Raw genomic sequence first — 16,243 nt, forward strand, 5'->3', positions numbered from 1 at the left:
TGAGTCACTGAACTTTGTTTCGCCAACAAACCCAATTAAAACAACCTTCATCAGATGCAGAAGATTAAGCTGTTTGATGACTCCTGTCTCTCCGTGACCTTGGAGGGGAAGGAGAATCAGCATTGTTACTTTTTCCCAGGAGTTAAACTCGTGTTAGCGAAGCCTGCTGCTACAACACCTCTGAGTTTTTACAAGAAGTGAAGAGGACTTCAGTGAGCTCAGCTGTTACAGCAATGGCTCATGTTTCCTCCGCTGAGACTGGCTCTTTCCCAGACACCACACAAATGTGTGTCATTTACGTTAAAGCTGCTAAGATTTGAACATCTGAGCAGGTCAAGTGGAATTTAGAGCAAAGATCCAAGAATCCAACTTATTCCAGCTCCAATACAACAGGTTACCTGCTGATAGTAAGCACTGATCTGAGACCAGCTGTATTCCTCACTGTGAGGAAGAGAGTGGAAATCCTTTAAATGTGTCAGACAACATCAAAAGTGACTTAAAAACCTTTCTAAAATATAATCTAACCAATAAATACACTCAACAATATAAAGTTTCGGTGAGACACTGAAAGAAAAAAGGATCAAGAAAAAGAAAATAAAAATTAATTTCAGCTCAGTGCGAGAGTCTTCACAGTCTCACTGTGAGTTCACCTCCTCACACATGAAGTGGAGCAGAAAGCAATAGGAGATGGAAAATAACATAAATTGATGTGACAACAACACATTATGTTACTGTAAGTGCAAAAAAGGCATTTCAACAGGTTTAACACCAGGCGGGAGACTGAGAGCGAGCATGAATGAGAGGCTTTTTTGGAGTGTTTTGTTTAGAAACATTTGCAAACATAGAAAGACAAAAATGTAAAGCAGCACCAAAATTCAAATATGTGTAAATTATTGGATATGTGCATCTCAAAGGTAAAAATGACAGTGTAGTGTAGTGGCTTTGAAAAGAATGATTTCCTTGGGGGTTCATTATTTATTACTGGTTCATGTCTCCCTGCAAGCTGCTGGAGAACTTTTACAACCAGTCTGAAGTGTAAAGCATCTAAAATTTATGTAAAACATCAATAAAGTCTATGCAAGTGTGCTGGAAAGGAGAGTCCGTCCCTTTGTTGAACCTCAGATACAGGAGGAACAATATGGTTTTCGTCCCAGTTGCAGGACACTGGTCCAGCTCTTTACCCTCTCAAGGATACTTTAGGGTGTATGGGAGTTATAGCTGGTAATAAGCTGGACTTGTTCCCGGTGGGTTCTGGACTCCGTGTTGTTGAAACAGTTTGGAGGAGAGTGTGAAGGGGTGGGAATGAGGTTCAGCACCTCCAAATCTGAGGTGATCCTCAGCTGGAAAAAGCTGGAGTGCCCACTCTGGGTCAGGGACGAGTTACTGCCCCAAGTGGAGGAGTTTAAGTATCTCTGGGTGTTGTTCAGAAGTGAAGCGAGAGGGGAGTGAGAGATCAGCAGACATATTGAGAGAGAGGTGAGCGTAAAAGTGACGCTCTCGATTTACGTCGCTACCCTCACCTATGGTCACGAGCTGTGGGTAGTGACTGACAGAACAAGATCGTGGATGCAAGCGGCGAAAATGAGCTTGCTCTGAAGGGTGGCTGGCCTCTCTCTTAGAGATAGGGTGAGGAGTTCAAACATCCAGGAGGGGCTCAGAGTAGAGGTGATACTCCTCCACATCAAAAGGAGCCAGCTGAGGTGGTTCCGGCATCTGACAAGGATGCCTGCTGGGTGCCTCCTTGGTAAGGTGTTCCAGGCATGTCCCACCGGAAGAATGCCCCGAGGCACACCCAGGACAATGCTGGAGAGATTGTATCTCTCGGCTGGCCTGGGGAGGCCTTGGTGTTCCCCAAGACAAGTTGGAGGAGGTGCCCAGGGAGAAGTAGGTCTAAGCTTCTTTGGTTAGGCTGCTGCCCCTGTGACCCAGCCCCGTTTCAGGTGAGTAAACTGGAACTTTTCACTGTTTCTTAAATTTTCTGGCTCATAAAATGCAGTGAAGAACACACTGTCCAACAACTTAGTGCTTTAGTCTTGGATTCAATTAATCCATTACTGAGCATTAATTAGCCATGTCTGTGCAGTGCACTTGTACAGTTAACAATGATAAGCAATCCATAAAAAGCAACTTCAGGCTCCAGAAAAAATGAACTGGCAGAAGCTAACACACCAATCCTGACGTCATAGGTGATATCATCTACAAAGTTTTTAAATTGACTTTGTCCAAGGAAAATAATTTATTCACTATAACCCCCCCCCCCCCCCCCCCAAAAAAAAAAAAAAAAAAAAGAAATTAGCAAATTGTGGAATCAAATCTGCCTGGTATGAAAAATGTGCATAATAACCACCAGGCATACATCTCAACAGCTTCCATATGAACACTTGACATCTGATCCAAACTGAGAGATGCACAGTAAATATCACTTGGCGGCTGCACTAAGTTGTTGATGAATACCTAATACTGGAAAATGCTGAGAGTTGTCACATCAACCCAATTAAGATGTAATTGAGTTGGCGCGCTCCATCATTAGCACATAATTTGCCATTCATACACTGCATATTTACCGTTTAAAGTGATTAACTTGACAATAAATTGCCCTCTGGGTCTTATCTGCACACTTGGCGTGGGCCAGAAACACAGACTGCATTAACCCGACAGATCAGCAGTCTGATGAAAACTCGCTGTGCAGAGAGGGTAAATACGGAGAGTGAGGATTGTTTACTCGGCAGATAGTCCAGAAATCAGTGTGTGTGTGTGTGTAAGTGTCAAATATTTTACAACTTATAAATAAAGTTATGGTTTTTAGGTTATTTCTGTTATTTTGGGTTTTTCTTCCTTTGAGCCTTTACTCTCTGCCAGGACCTCTGGTGTTCACCTGTCTGTGTTTGTATGCCTGTCTGTCTTCATGTCTCTGTTTTCCCCTTTTATTTTGCTGTTTGAACAACGCAGAGTATTTCCGGTAATGACAGCATATCTGACACTGCTACATGTGAGAAAGGTCGACTTCAAAGAACAGCTTTAAAATTACTAAAACAGATATTTTTACTCACTAATCTAAACTCAGTAACCGATAAAGACAAAGTGAAATGTGTTTTTAGAAAACTGGTATAGGCTCTGGAACTCTATCCATTTGGCTTCTCAGTCACCTCTCATGGTTGAGAGTTTTAAACTTCTTCCATCTCACTGTTATTGAGGTCACTGTGCTGCTGGGAACGCTCTGAGCCTTAGAAATGGTTTCAGACCCTTAACCTGATCTATGACTCACCACAGTTTTATTGTGGAGGTCTGCAGAGAGTGTTTTTGCTTTAATGCAGTCCAAAATGTGAACCCTTTGATACACAGAGTGTCTCCAGCCCCTTAAGTGTGCCACAGTGAGTCTGCAGTCAGGTTTTGCATATCAGCGATAAACAAAGCAAATGGGACGCATCTCACCAAACAGCAAAGGGTCTATAAAAACACCTCTGTGGGTTATTAACTTGGAATGCATGGGGAAAAATGCTATTTTTCATGTAAGATTAAAAGTACATGCTTAGAAACAGTGCAGAACCCGATGGGGTCTGAATACCTTCTGAAACAACTGTAGCCTATGAAATATGAGAGTTCTGGAGAGATGGAGAGACGTATTGTATTACTGCAGGGTCTGTAGGACTGTTGTTGTGATTTGGTGCTATGTACATCAAATTGAACTGAGCTGAATATTAAACCAAATAAAAATGTCTCCTCAGACTGCAGGAAGTTTGCATGACAACTCTTCATGTTTCATAGACTATATTAAGATAGTAAGGGACTGATAATAGAAAGCGAATGCATCTCAGCAGGGTTTTTCTGGCTCAAAAATCAGCCTTTGTAGGACTGGCTACACCTGTAAGCACAAGTGCTCCCACATAGTTAAAGTACTAAGTGTACGTTCTCGTACTTTAGTGAAGTCTCTGATTTTCCTGTTGCTCTCTGATTATAAAATATCTTTATTACAGTCTTCCTTTCGGTCATCAATTGCGATCAGTATTGGAAATAATATAAGAAGATTATGTATCTCAGTAATGCCATCTGTCTCTTTATAAAGTTCAATAAATCCACCGGGAAACTAATATCACAACATCTGTTTGGCTCGCTCCTTCAGTATTTTCCACTTAGCTGCATGAGTCAGGTTTGTAAAATTTATATTTTTTATTTTGTCTGTTTGTTTTGGTTTTTAGGCTTTCTTTCTACCCCCTTGCTCTGTTACACTTAAGCATGTAGTCCCAATTCTTTCTCTGCCGTTTCCCTACTGGCTTGTATTCCTGGTCCTGGGTGTTTAAACCAGTGTTTTTGAGTTTTGATCTTTCTAGTTCTATTTATTATTTTCTGTTGAGTCTCAGTTTTCATGTATTATTTTCATGTATTATTCCAGAATTTTTGTTTTATTATTTTTGCTGGTTATATTCTTTATGCATTTTGAGTTCAGTTAGTTCATGCTTCCTCCACTTCCATACTTCTATAATTCCATGCGATTGCATTTGCCTATAACTATTGGGGAACCCTCACGTTAAACTTTATCGAGTGGAAAAAAAGTTAGCGTTCATCCTCCAACTTCAATGTGTTTATGTTATGCTAACATACAGTCAGGTCCATAAATATTGGGACATCGACACAATTCTAACATTTTTGGCTCTATACACAACCACAATGGATTCCAAATGAAACGAACAAGATGTGCTTTAACTGCAGACTGTCAGCTTTTATTTGAGGGTATTTACATTCAAATCAGGTGAACAGTATAGGAATTATGACAGTTTGTATATGTGCCTCCCACTTCTTAAGGGACCAAAAGTAATGGGACAATTGGCTTCTCAGCTGTTCCATGGCCAGGTGTGTGTTATTCCCTCATTACCCCAATTACAATGAACAAATAAAAGGTCCAGAGTTCATTTCAAGTGTGCTGTTTGCTTTTTGAACCTGTTGCTGTCAACTGCCAGGATGAGATCCAAAGAGCTGTCACTACCAGTGAAGCAAGCCATCATTAGGCTGAAAAAACAAAACAAACCCATCAGAGAGATTGCAAAAACATCAGGCGTGGCCAAAACAACTGTTTAGAACATTCCCAAAAAGAAGGAACGCACTGGTGAACTCAGCAACACCAAAAGACTAGGAAGACCACGGAACACAACTGTGGTGGATGACCAAAGAATCCTTTCCCTGGTGAAGAAAACACCCTTCACAACAGTTGGCCAGATCAAGAACACTCTCTAGGAGGCAGGTGTATGTGCGTCAGAGTCAACAATCAAGAGAAGACTCCACCAGTGTGAATACAGAGGGTTCACCACAAGATGTAAACCTTTGGTGAGCCCCAAAAACAGGCAGGCCAGATTAGAGTTTGCCAAACGACATCTGAAAAAGCCGTCGCAGTTCTGGAACAACATCCTATGGACAGATGAGACCAACATCAACTTGTACCAGAGTGATGGGAAGAGAAGAGTATGGAGAAGGAAAGGAACTGCTCATGATCCTAAGCATACCACCTCATCAGTGAAGCATTGGGGTGGAAGTGTCATGGCGTGGGCATGTATGGCTGCCAGTGGAACTGGTTCTCTTGTATTTATTGATGATGTGACTGCTGACAAAAGCAGCACAATGAATTCTGAAGTGTTTCGGGCAATATTATCTGCTCATATTCAGACAAATGCTTCAAAACTCATTGGATGGCGCTTCACAGTGCAGGTGGACAACAACCCAAAGCATACTGCAAAAGCAACCAAAGAGTTTTTGAAGGGAAAGAAGTGGACTGTTTTGCAATGGCCAAGTCAATCACCTGACCTGAATCCGTTTGAGCATGTATTTCACTTGCTGAAGACAAAACTGAAGGGAAAATGCCCCAAGAACAAGCAGGAACTGAAGACTGTTGCAGTAGAGGCCTGGCAGAGCATCACCAGGGATGAAACCCGGCGTCTGGTGATGTCTATGTGTTCCAGACTTCAGGCTGTGATTGACTGTAAAGGATTTGCAACCAAGTATTAAAAAATGAATGTTTGATTTATAGTTCTTATTCTGTCCCATTACTTTTGGTCCCTCAAGAAGTGGGAGGCACATTTGCAAACTGTTGTAATTCCTACACCGTTTACCTGATTTGGATGTAAATACCCTCAAATAAAAGCTGACACTCTGCAGTTAAAGCATGTCTTGTTCGTTTCATTTGGAATCCATTGTGGTGCTGTATGGAGCCAAAAATGTTAGAATTGTGTCGATGTCCCAATATTTATGGACCTGACTGTAGCTGTGTTGCTAGAGATCACGTAGCACATCATTATATACCTGCAAGACCAACTTAAATAACCCTACAAATGTCACTGCTGTTTAGTTTTCTGTCTTCATTTTATGTTGGAAGTGATTGCAGAACAGTATGTTTTAATTTTTAATTAATTATTTTAATAATTTCTGTTTTCATGGATGCCTGGATCTTAAACTTAATTGTTACACCTGGTAAAGCAGCAACGCTGACCATTTTTTTTAAAGGTGAAAGAATTTAGACAGTTTTTAACTTACACTGATGCCGCGGTGTTTGTTTGACTTTGGGACCTGAAGCGGATGAAGTTTTGGACCTCAGAGTACTCCGAGTCTGTGAGGCTCCTGACTACGGTTGCCATAATGCTCCGACAATCCATCAAGCACAAGGCTCTCATGCGGACAATCCATCAAGCGGTGTGGCTTCGTAGCTTACCAAATTTGTACTAAAACATTTTTGACAGATTTTTGAGCGCCGTGTACCATATAAAATCAGTTCGAAGTCAGTAAACACAACCAGAATTCATACATAAGGCGCACCTCATTATAAGGCGCACTTTCGATTTTTGAGAAAATTAAAAGATTTTAAGTGCGCCTTAAAGTGCGGAAAATAGTGATGTGTCGGTCGCGAACGAAACAGCTCTTAGAGACGGATCTTTGACGTGAACGACGCTAGCCGGCTCCTTATCGCGAGCCGTGGGTTTTTTTTTTCTTTCTCTCACCCTCTCTCTCGCACTTTTTTCCGCTTCACTCCGCATGAGAGCCTTGTGCTTTGCGCTGGGAAGAGGGGGGAGGGGCGGTAGTTACACTTGCAGTAGCACAGGAACAGAGCGGTAGGGAAAGAGAGAGAAAGAGAGTCAGGGACAACAACGTGACATTAGAAAGGTATAGTAACCATCCACAACTATTTTCAGTTTCGGATGATAAAGGATTCAGAAAGTTTATTCATGCAGGCCCATATGACAGAGATACGGAGCCCCGCAGGGGACATGGGAGAAAAAAAAATTACGATGAACAAACTCGGGATCTCGCAAAACTTTTGCGAGATCTCGCAAAACAAACTCGGGATCTCGCAAATCTTTTGCGAGATCTCGCGAGATCTCGCAAAACCATACACCTCCAAATCAGCACTGAAACCTCAGAAACAACCACAGCGATGGAGGACACACACCCATTTGAGCGATTCATAGATTTTTACTTTGAGCTTGGACTAAACTATAAAGACATTAAAACTGTGCTTTGCAGTAGACACAGTTTTCATATAAGCGAAAGACATCTGAAGAGAGTTCTTAGCACAAGGGGACACACTCGTCACAAAGCGTACTCTGACCTGGCCGTCTTGGTTGAATTTATTGACAACCAACTGCAGTACTCTGGGCAGCTTCACGGATACCGATGGATGTACACTAAATGCAGGGAACATGGACTACGCGTGAGGAAAGAGGATGTGCGCTTGGTGTTGAAGGAGCTGGATCCCCGAGGCGTCGCACTGAGGCAAGCAAGACGTTTCAGGCGAAGGAACTATTTTTCAAAAGGGCCGAACTTCATCTGGCACATGGACTCATACGACAAACTGAAGCCATATGGCATCTGTATCAATGGTAGTATTGACGGTTTCTCGAGAAAAATAATCTGGCTTAATGCGTACACAACAAATAGTAATCCGAAAGTGATCGGGGGGTATTACATAGAAGCGGTGCAGCGTTTAAAGGGCTGCCCTAGAGTTGTGAGAGGCGATCTTGGAACTGAAAATGGCCATGTTAGAGGCTTTCAGCGTTTCCTTGTGCCCGTGGCTCCTAACGACACCCTTGAGAGTTACTTGGAGGGAGCAAGTACCGCCAATCAAAGGATTGAATACTGGTGGCATTTTCTTCGCAGCCAGTGTCTGGAGTTCTGGTTATCCTTATTTGCAGACATCAGAGACAACGGGTACTTTGATGGTGGGTTTCTGGACAAAAACCTCCTCCAGTTTTGTTGCATGGGACTCATCCAGGTGAGTTAATAAAATATGTTTTGTTGCGTGTATGGATGCATGCGTGTGTGAGTGAGAGATAAAGGAAACCGAAGAAGTGATAGAGAGGTAATACACGAAGTATTGTGAGAGATGAGATCTGTGCCAGGTTTAGGGAATGGAGAGACTTGCAGGAAGAAAGAGACAAGACAGGGAGAAGAGGTTGACAGGAGCAGGGAGTAAATGAAAAATTGTGTAAATACTATAATTTAGGCTTAAGCAATTGGCCACCTTAAGGCAGAGCTCAACAACCAAGACTACAGTAACATCTATGTTGAAGATGTTGACATGGCATATGAAAATTTCTCATCTATAATATTAACTATTTACAATTTGGAATTATTTTGATTGGAATATCCAAATAACTTTCAAATACAAAATACAATGATCAGTGACATAAAACAAATTGATTATTATAAGGGGAGTAGATGAGCCAAGCAGGTAGTAATAAGACCAATAGTACTAATGTAAAATATCACAGCATAACAGTAACAGGAGTTAGTGTGTGAAACACTTGTACAGATGACATTAGGTAAAGTACATGATTACAAAAATACACATGATTGTTTAAAAATAATAAATTGCATAAATATAAGAAACCTTCCTCTAAGTGACTGAGTTCATCGTGATCTGCGTATATGTATATATGTATATACATACATGCGATCGCATTTCTTTAATTTCTGTATTCTTGTCAACAGGATGAGCTGGATGACACTGCACAGGTTTGGAATGCACACTCCATCAGGCCATCAACAAACATCAATATCCCCAGTGGGCGACCTAATGTAATGTATACATTACCTGAGCTCTACGGGACAAGAGACTTCCTTTGCCCTACTGAAGAAGAACATGTTGAAATGTGTAAAACTGAGTGTGTTTTCCGACTGACCAAACCATGTGACCCCGATGTGTATGAACTGTGCAATATCCTCATGACTGAGTCCCATCTGACTCCACCAACAGACCCATATCAGGCTGTAAACTTGTACATGCATCTAAGAGAGAACATCGTGGCATTAGTGTAAATTCCATACACTGCAGCTGAGAACGTTTCTCAAAATTGACCTGTGCTATATGTGAGAAAGCTAACTTCTGGATATTTAACAGACTTTAAACTGTAAGCTTTCTAGTACACAGTCATTTATGAGAATATCTTATATAGAAATATTTATAATTGTGTTCCAGGAGGGTCAGTGAACTAAAGTATAAAGGGAAGTCTCTGCCTGTTAATGATATTCTGAGTGTTCTTTAGCACAAAAACATTGTAATTTTCTGTCAAATGTTATCAAGTTCTATGTCTATGTGTATTACTTCGGATTACTTTACCTGTCTATTTGGCTTGATACATGGATCAAAACATAAGAGAAGTATTAATTTAATGTGTTAGGAGTTTTAATGTACAGTGTTTACTAGGATAATGGTGGTTTATGTTGAGTATTTTGTAATAATTTTTAAATGGTGAGTTGGTATTTACACCATCTCTATTTGTTAATGACGGGAATGTTTAGTTGTTGATGTTGGCTAGAATACAGTTTAAAATCGAAGAGATATTCTATTATGCCTTGTTGCTCTATATATATTATAACGCCCACTGTCACACTGGTAGGCTACATGAAATGGTACTAAGGGGCATTATAATCTGAGGGGGGGCACCTTTAGCATTTTTCTGAACTCAAGTTTCTCTGTCTAAAAATATAATTATTTGATGTAATTTTTGCTATTTTTTTTTAAAAAACTATTTACTGTGATTCCAGATGAGCTTTAGTTTTTTAATGTTGGTTAAACAAAACTGAAAAAATAAAGAACTAAATCAAGACATTTTGAACTCCTAGAATTTCAAATAGATATAAACATTCTTTTTTGGCTACTGAATTTAATCTGAAGCTTATTTCATCAGCTGAATAATAAATTCTCTGCACCCACCTATACTGTTGATGAACAGCAATTTCATTCGAATGCTATTTTTGAAAAACTCGCCACTTCTGAAAGGATGATATGTGTTGTTGAACTACCGGACAAATAAACTGAAATCTAATCAATTTCTAATTTTTTGGGGGGGACCATGTAGTACTGACAACTAAAAAACTGCAAATGACAAAAGCATATCGACAGCATCTGTGTATTGACTGCCTGTGTTCCCAGGCACTTAAATTTCAGAGAAGGGTAGACAGAAGTGCATAATCTGTCAAAAATGTAGCAATATTTTATAATTAACCATATATACTATTTAATCTAATTTGAAATCCTGGCATACAAACTTGTTTATCCAAGAAAATGTTAAATCTGATAATCATTACTTGTTAATTTGTATTTATATAAGACAGTATAAAGAATTGTGGATCATCTGTATGTCACATTATGGGCAAAGTCCTTTCAAAAAAGAACTTGTGATGGCAATATGCTTTTTAACAAAACAACTAGTAAACATTTTGGAAGCTAATCAAGGGGAATAGGACTTATTGTTACAAGATGATGTTTATAGGCTACATCAGCTTTAAGAATTTGTAAACAGGATCTTATCATTAACTTTCAATAACTTTTTTGCAACCATAGTGACATTATTTGCTAATATTAATGGACCTTTCACCCTAAAATCAAATTTACACATTTTTCTGTTTGCTAGCTGTAGTGTGAGTTACCCAATTTTAGAGATATTGACTGTACAAGCCTACCTTTCTCTTGTTTCACATGGTACCTAATGCTTAGTAGCAATGTCTTTATGTAGACTTTATGTAGCTTCATGTAGTTTTTCAACAAGGAAGAGATCTCTACAGCTAATATCTCACAAAACTAGGCAACTCACAACAAAATATTCTAGATGGATAAACAGCAGGCCAATGTGTGTCACTGCGGGCTATGCAGGTGTGTTGACAGAACGTACCCAAAAGCAGACAATGAGAGAGAGAGAGGACACTGAACTTAAAACAAAAGCGAGCCTTTATTCTGGCTGATGGCAGGAGTAAATGAAAACAATGATAATGTGTACAGCACATTTTGATGTGATCTGTCCCTCTAACAATAAACTCAAACCTTGTTTTCAACAGAAGTTAAAGATGCAGTCATTTTCAAAGAATTTTAAACAATAAAGAGTCCTTGTGTAATCGGAGCTAACATACAACTAAGCCATCAGAAAGTTAAATGTGTGACAGCTTACTATACGGCTGAATATATCAAATGCTTCAATGACAAATGAGAAAAGACAGAATTCATGAACTCAAGGATAATCATACATATAACAATTACAGCTGTAACCATTAGTACACTCATCAGATTCAAATGATGTCCATTTCAAAGTAATTGCTGAAAAGGATATTGTCGAACTCGGTGCGAAATTCAGGATAAGAACTGTAAGTGCATGGCACTTCAAGGGTAGCTCCACAGGTGTGAGCAACAGGCCTTCTGTTGAGCCCAGTTTCAGCATTAAAGCACACCAAAATTTTGTCAACACATATCACAGAAGATCCTGTGCAGAAGCGCAGGATTTTTTCAGCTTTGGTTTCATCAGCGTTTTTAACATAACGCTGAAGATGGTTAAAGGTTGTCTGTTCTCCGTGAGACAGCATCAATTTTGTTGTTTCAAACAGCTGCACTAGTCTTTTGCCTGTGGCCTTCTTTGTCTCATACAGAGACAACACACTTTCCTTGCCTGACAGTTTCAGCTGCAGACGTGCCATGGGTGTGGAGAAGCAATCCATTATATACTTTGGCTCTTGGAGAATGGCCTTATGAGCCATTGTTTCAATGGCAGGCTGCATGTTGTTCTTAGGTGGTAGGAAGTGGGAACCCATCCTTGTAAAAAGATCAAGCAGGTCCTCTTCATCATTTTCATCCATTGTGCCTTGGAGAGCCTTGTTGACAGCAGATCTCTCAACAGGAGGGAGATAGTTGAGAAACGATGCAATCAGAATGTCTACATCAACTGAGTCCATTCCGTGGATGCAGGCTAAAATGAAAGCCTTTGACAGCCTCACTGGAAAGACACCATGGTCTAGTAAGCCTTTCACCCATATCTTCCCAACTGCTTGCCATTCAGCCTCACTAAAGTCTGGCCTCAGCCTTGGAACTCGTTCAGTTTCACCTTCACACTGTTCCAAAAATTGCTCCCAAAATGCAGTGTAAACCTCCCTTGACACCCCAGCATCATCAACAGCATTTTCATTTACAAAGTTCATCTTTAAAGTCTCATTCATAATGCTACTGTCCATAAATACAGCCAAAAGATCATCAACAACTTTTATCCTGCGAACTGATACATGTAGGGGGCTCTGTGGGTCTCCTGAATTTGATGGGGAAAGTTGGCTGCTTGAATCTAAAGGCAAACCTTGTGCGATGAAATTCAGTCCATGGTCCTGAGTAAAAGACAAAATATGCACAGTCCATAAGAAATGTAAATAAATTGTACAGATTACACAATATCAATCTTCTGATAAAGTTTGAAATTTCTTTGTCTAATTTTAGTGGGCTGTACATTCCCAAACCATGTTTGCACTGATAATTTATATATAACATTAACATTTCGGCCTGATGGATCTCCTCGTATGCCTCAGAAAATTATACAAGTGTTCTATACATGCTCATACATGTATGAGAAGACTCACTTCTGTGCAAAGAAGGTAGAGATCACAATAGTGACACCAAAACAATGTGTTGCTCCTGTGTTATGTAAATAATTTGATTTCAAGACTAAATTTCCTGTTTAATCTTATCTTAATGTGAATCACTGGAATTGTCTCTCAACTGACAATATCCTTTTAATTCAAATGGACCCACAAACTGCCATATCCTCGGAAAATAGCAGGCAATTTTGCCATCTCTACATTATGTAAAGATAGGTGTTTATGGTTGCCTGAATTGATCCATCTTACCTGTGCAATCTGGGTTGCTTCCTCCTGTATTGACTGCATATGGGATGTGGGCAAGCCATTAGTTGAAGACAATGGGAGCAGGAAACCATCCATAGGTAATCCATTTGTGTCGGCATTCTGAGAAGGAAGTATTGCATTAACTGACAACAGACACCTTAACCCTTCAAGATTATAAGACTCTTCTTCAATCTTCTACCTTGGCCTATTCTAAATCATGAATGTTCTTAAAAAGTCTGCAAAATATGTCAATAGATCTTAAGAAATAGAAAAAAGATACACCTCTTTATTTTCAGCCTACATGTCTCACTTACAAGAGTAAAAAGACATTACAGTGGAATTCCACAGGTTTTTATCATATCTTGATGTACTTCTTACTACTTAAAATGTTTTATTATTGCTGCAACAAAATCAAGTTTTAAACAAACAAGAGATGAATTCTGATTAATAGAAATCGAGCAAGTGTTTCACAGTACTGTAGGTTATTTCTTTTAAGATCCAAAAGAATAATATTACAGAAAATAACATACATGCTTAAATTTTGTCAAAGCAAGAATGCATGATCAGCTTTTTTAAAGTCAGAACTATGCAAGTTATTGAATTTGAGTATAAATAAATTTCCATATTTTGTAACTTTTACATAAACCACATCAACCACAACTGTCCATGGTCTTACCTGTCTGAGATCCTCACTGTTGACATAATTCAGGGTTATCACGACTGTGTCATCACCATCTGCTCTGACAATATCCTCTTCAGGATTCCATAGAACCGTATCCGCTTCGTCTATGTCTGGAAGACGAAATTCCAAATCTTCTGGAAGTTTGTGCCGGGACTCTAGTTTGAAGGATTTGTTAGGAACTATACTGGTCAGATCAATAATTTCAGAGCAGTGGTCAGGGAAATCATGATCACTTGAGTCAGTCTGCTGCCGCTGTCCCACGACAGTGTTTTTAATGTCTGTTGGGGTTGAATGCATATGATGTGATTTTCCTAGACTTTGTGTTGTCACTGCCTCACAGAGTGATTTCAGTTTTTTTGTGTTCCATCTGGAAATTGTGAATCTGTGAACCAGAAAACAAACACAAGAAACAAACGAACATAATTCAATTCTTTTTTCAGCAGCCAATCATTTACTACATGTTAATGAATACAAAGCTGTAAGTCTTTCACAGATGTATTAAATGTACCTTACCACACAAGTCAACAACAAATTCCTGGAATAATTTCATCCTAAAGAAGTGCAAGTATTCGTAGATGTACATAAAGCACTTGGATAAGACAACTCTTTATTGCTGTTGCACAGTCATACCTAGTACAATAGTACAACGAAATTAGAAAATGTCCCAGGTTACCACCAAGCACTACTAAACAACAAAAAACAACACAACAAAATACAGTAACTTTAAAGTGATCATTATTTGTAATAATATCTTTGTTATTTTAACAAACCTGTTTGCCAGTGTCACTGTCAGATGAATCTCCATGGTCAAGTAGATCTGGGACAAAATCATCTGTCTCACTGTCAGATCCAAGTAATGTCACCGGTGAATCTTCTTCAGTTATGCTGACAGAAAAATCCTCTTCAGATGAGGACTGAACTGTTGACAGTGTTTCATCTTTCGTGCAAATGTAAAATCTCTTGACCGCAAGAAATGTTCTAAATCCTCCTCCATGTCTGCTCCCTATCGTACCGCACCCTTCAACTGAACCGCTATCAAAAAGGAGCGGGATCTTCTGCGCAAAACTTTTGCGAGATCTCGCAAAACTTTTGCGAGATCCCGAGTTTGTTTTGCGAGATCTCGCAAAACTTTTGCGAGATCCCGAGTTTGTTTTGCGAGATCTCGCAAAACTTTTGCGAGATCCCGAGTTTGTTCATCGTAATTTTTTTTCTCCCATGTCCCTTGCGGGGCTCCGTACAGAGAATATGCGTGTTCTTTTTGTTTTCATATTTTAATTTATATTTAATTGTGTTGTGGTTTGCAGTGTTTTGTGTTGTTTCACTTTAATTTGTTTAAAAGGAAAAAGCTGAATGTGAATAGTTGGTTTTTGTATTATATGATTTATTTATTACATTTTATGTGGAGTGAATAAATAAAAATATATTTACGGTGGCCCCTAGAGACAAAGCACGTACAAACTCCAAAACACGTAAAAACTCCAAAACACGTACAAAAGACAATAGAAGTGCTCCAGAATGCTAGGCGCAGTGTTGAGCTTTTGTTACCTAGTGGCTACACAAGCCAGCAAGTACCAACGACCGGATTTGGTGGTATTCAAATTATTTGAATATATATGAGTGCTTGTGTATAAATACACAAACAATACACATATGCTTTCAATTGTGTAATTTAAGTGATCTAGGTAGCTCTGTTTTGGAAGTTCAGTTAACGCTAGAAATGTGCTTTGGAGTTTGTACGTGTTTTGTCTCTAGGGGCCACTGCATATATTTATATATAAACATATATAAATAAAACCACTTTTTTTTACATTAGTAATTCCTTTTGTGCATAATTTTATATTATTGTTAATAATAAATTAATTAAAACAACAAAACAACCTGAAGAGCCGGTTCGGAGCCGAAAGAGCCGGCTCTTTTTAGTGAGCCGAGCCGAAAGAGCCGGTTCTCTAAAATGAGCCAGAAATCCCATCACTAGTGGAAAATACGGTACATATCATTCAGCTGGTGTCTAGATAGTCTCATCCCACAGTTAGGCAGGATCTCAATTCCAGCTGCAGGTGGCTACAGTAGTGCCCGTCCCTTCCATTTCTCTTTTAAATTTTTAAACTCTGGGTTGTGGGGGCAGCAGCCAGAGAAGGCAAGACCTCCCTCTCTTCAACTACCTCTTTCTGGATCGACACTATGCCTTTCCAAGCAAGCTGAGAAACTGACCTCTCAAGCTTGAGGGGTTCAGGCACCCTGATCAGATGCCTGCACATCCTCAGCTGACTCCTCTCAGTGTGAAGGAACAACTGTTTTACTCTGAGTCTTTCCTGCATGACCTTCTCATCCATCTTTAGGGCTGAACCAAACATCCTTCAGAAGCTTGTATCATTTTCTTAAGGTCACTATCAATATTAAGATGTCAAGAGAGTGGGAATGCAAATC

Source organism: Pelmatolapia mariae, linkage group LG15 (genome assembly GCF_036321145.2).
Source record: "Pelmatolapia mariae isolate MD_Pm_ZW linkage group LG15, Pm_UMD_F_2, whole genome shotgun sequence".
Taxonomy (NCBI): Eukaryota; Metazoa; Chordata; class Actinopteri; order Cichliformes; family Cichlidae; genus Pelmatolapia; species Pelmatolapia mariae.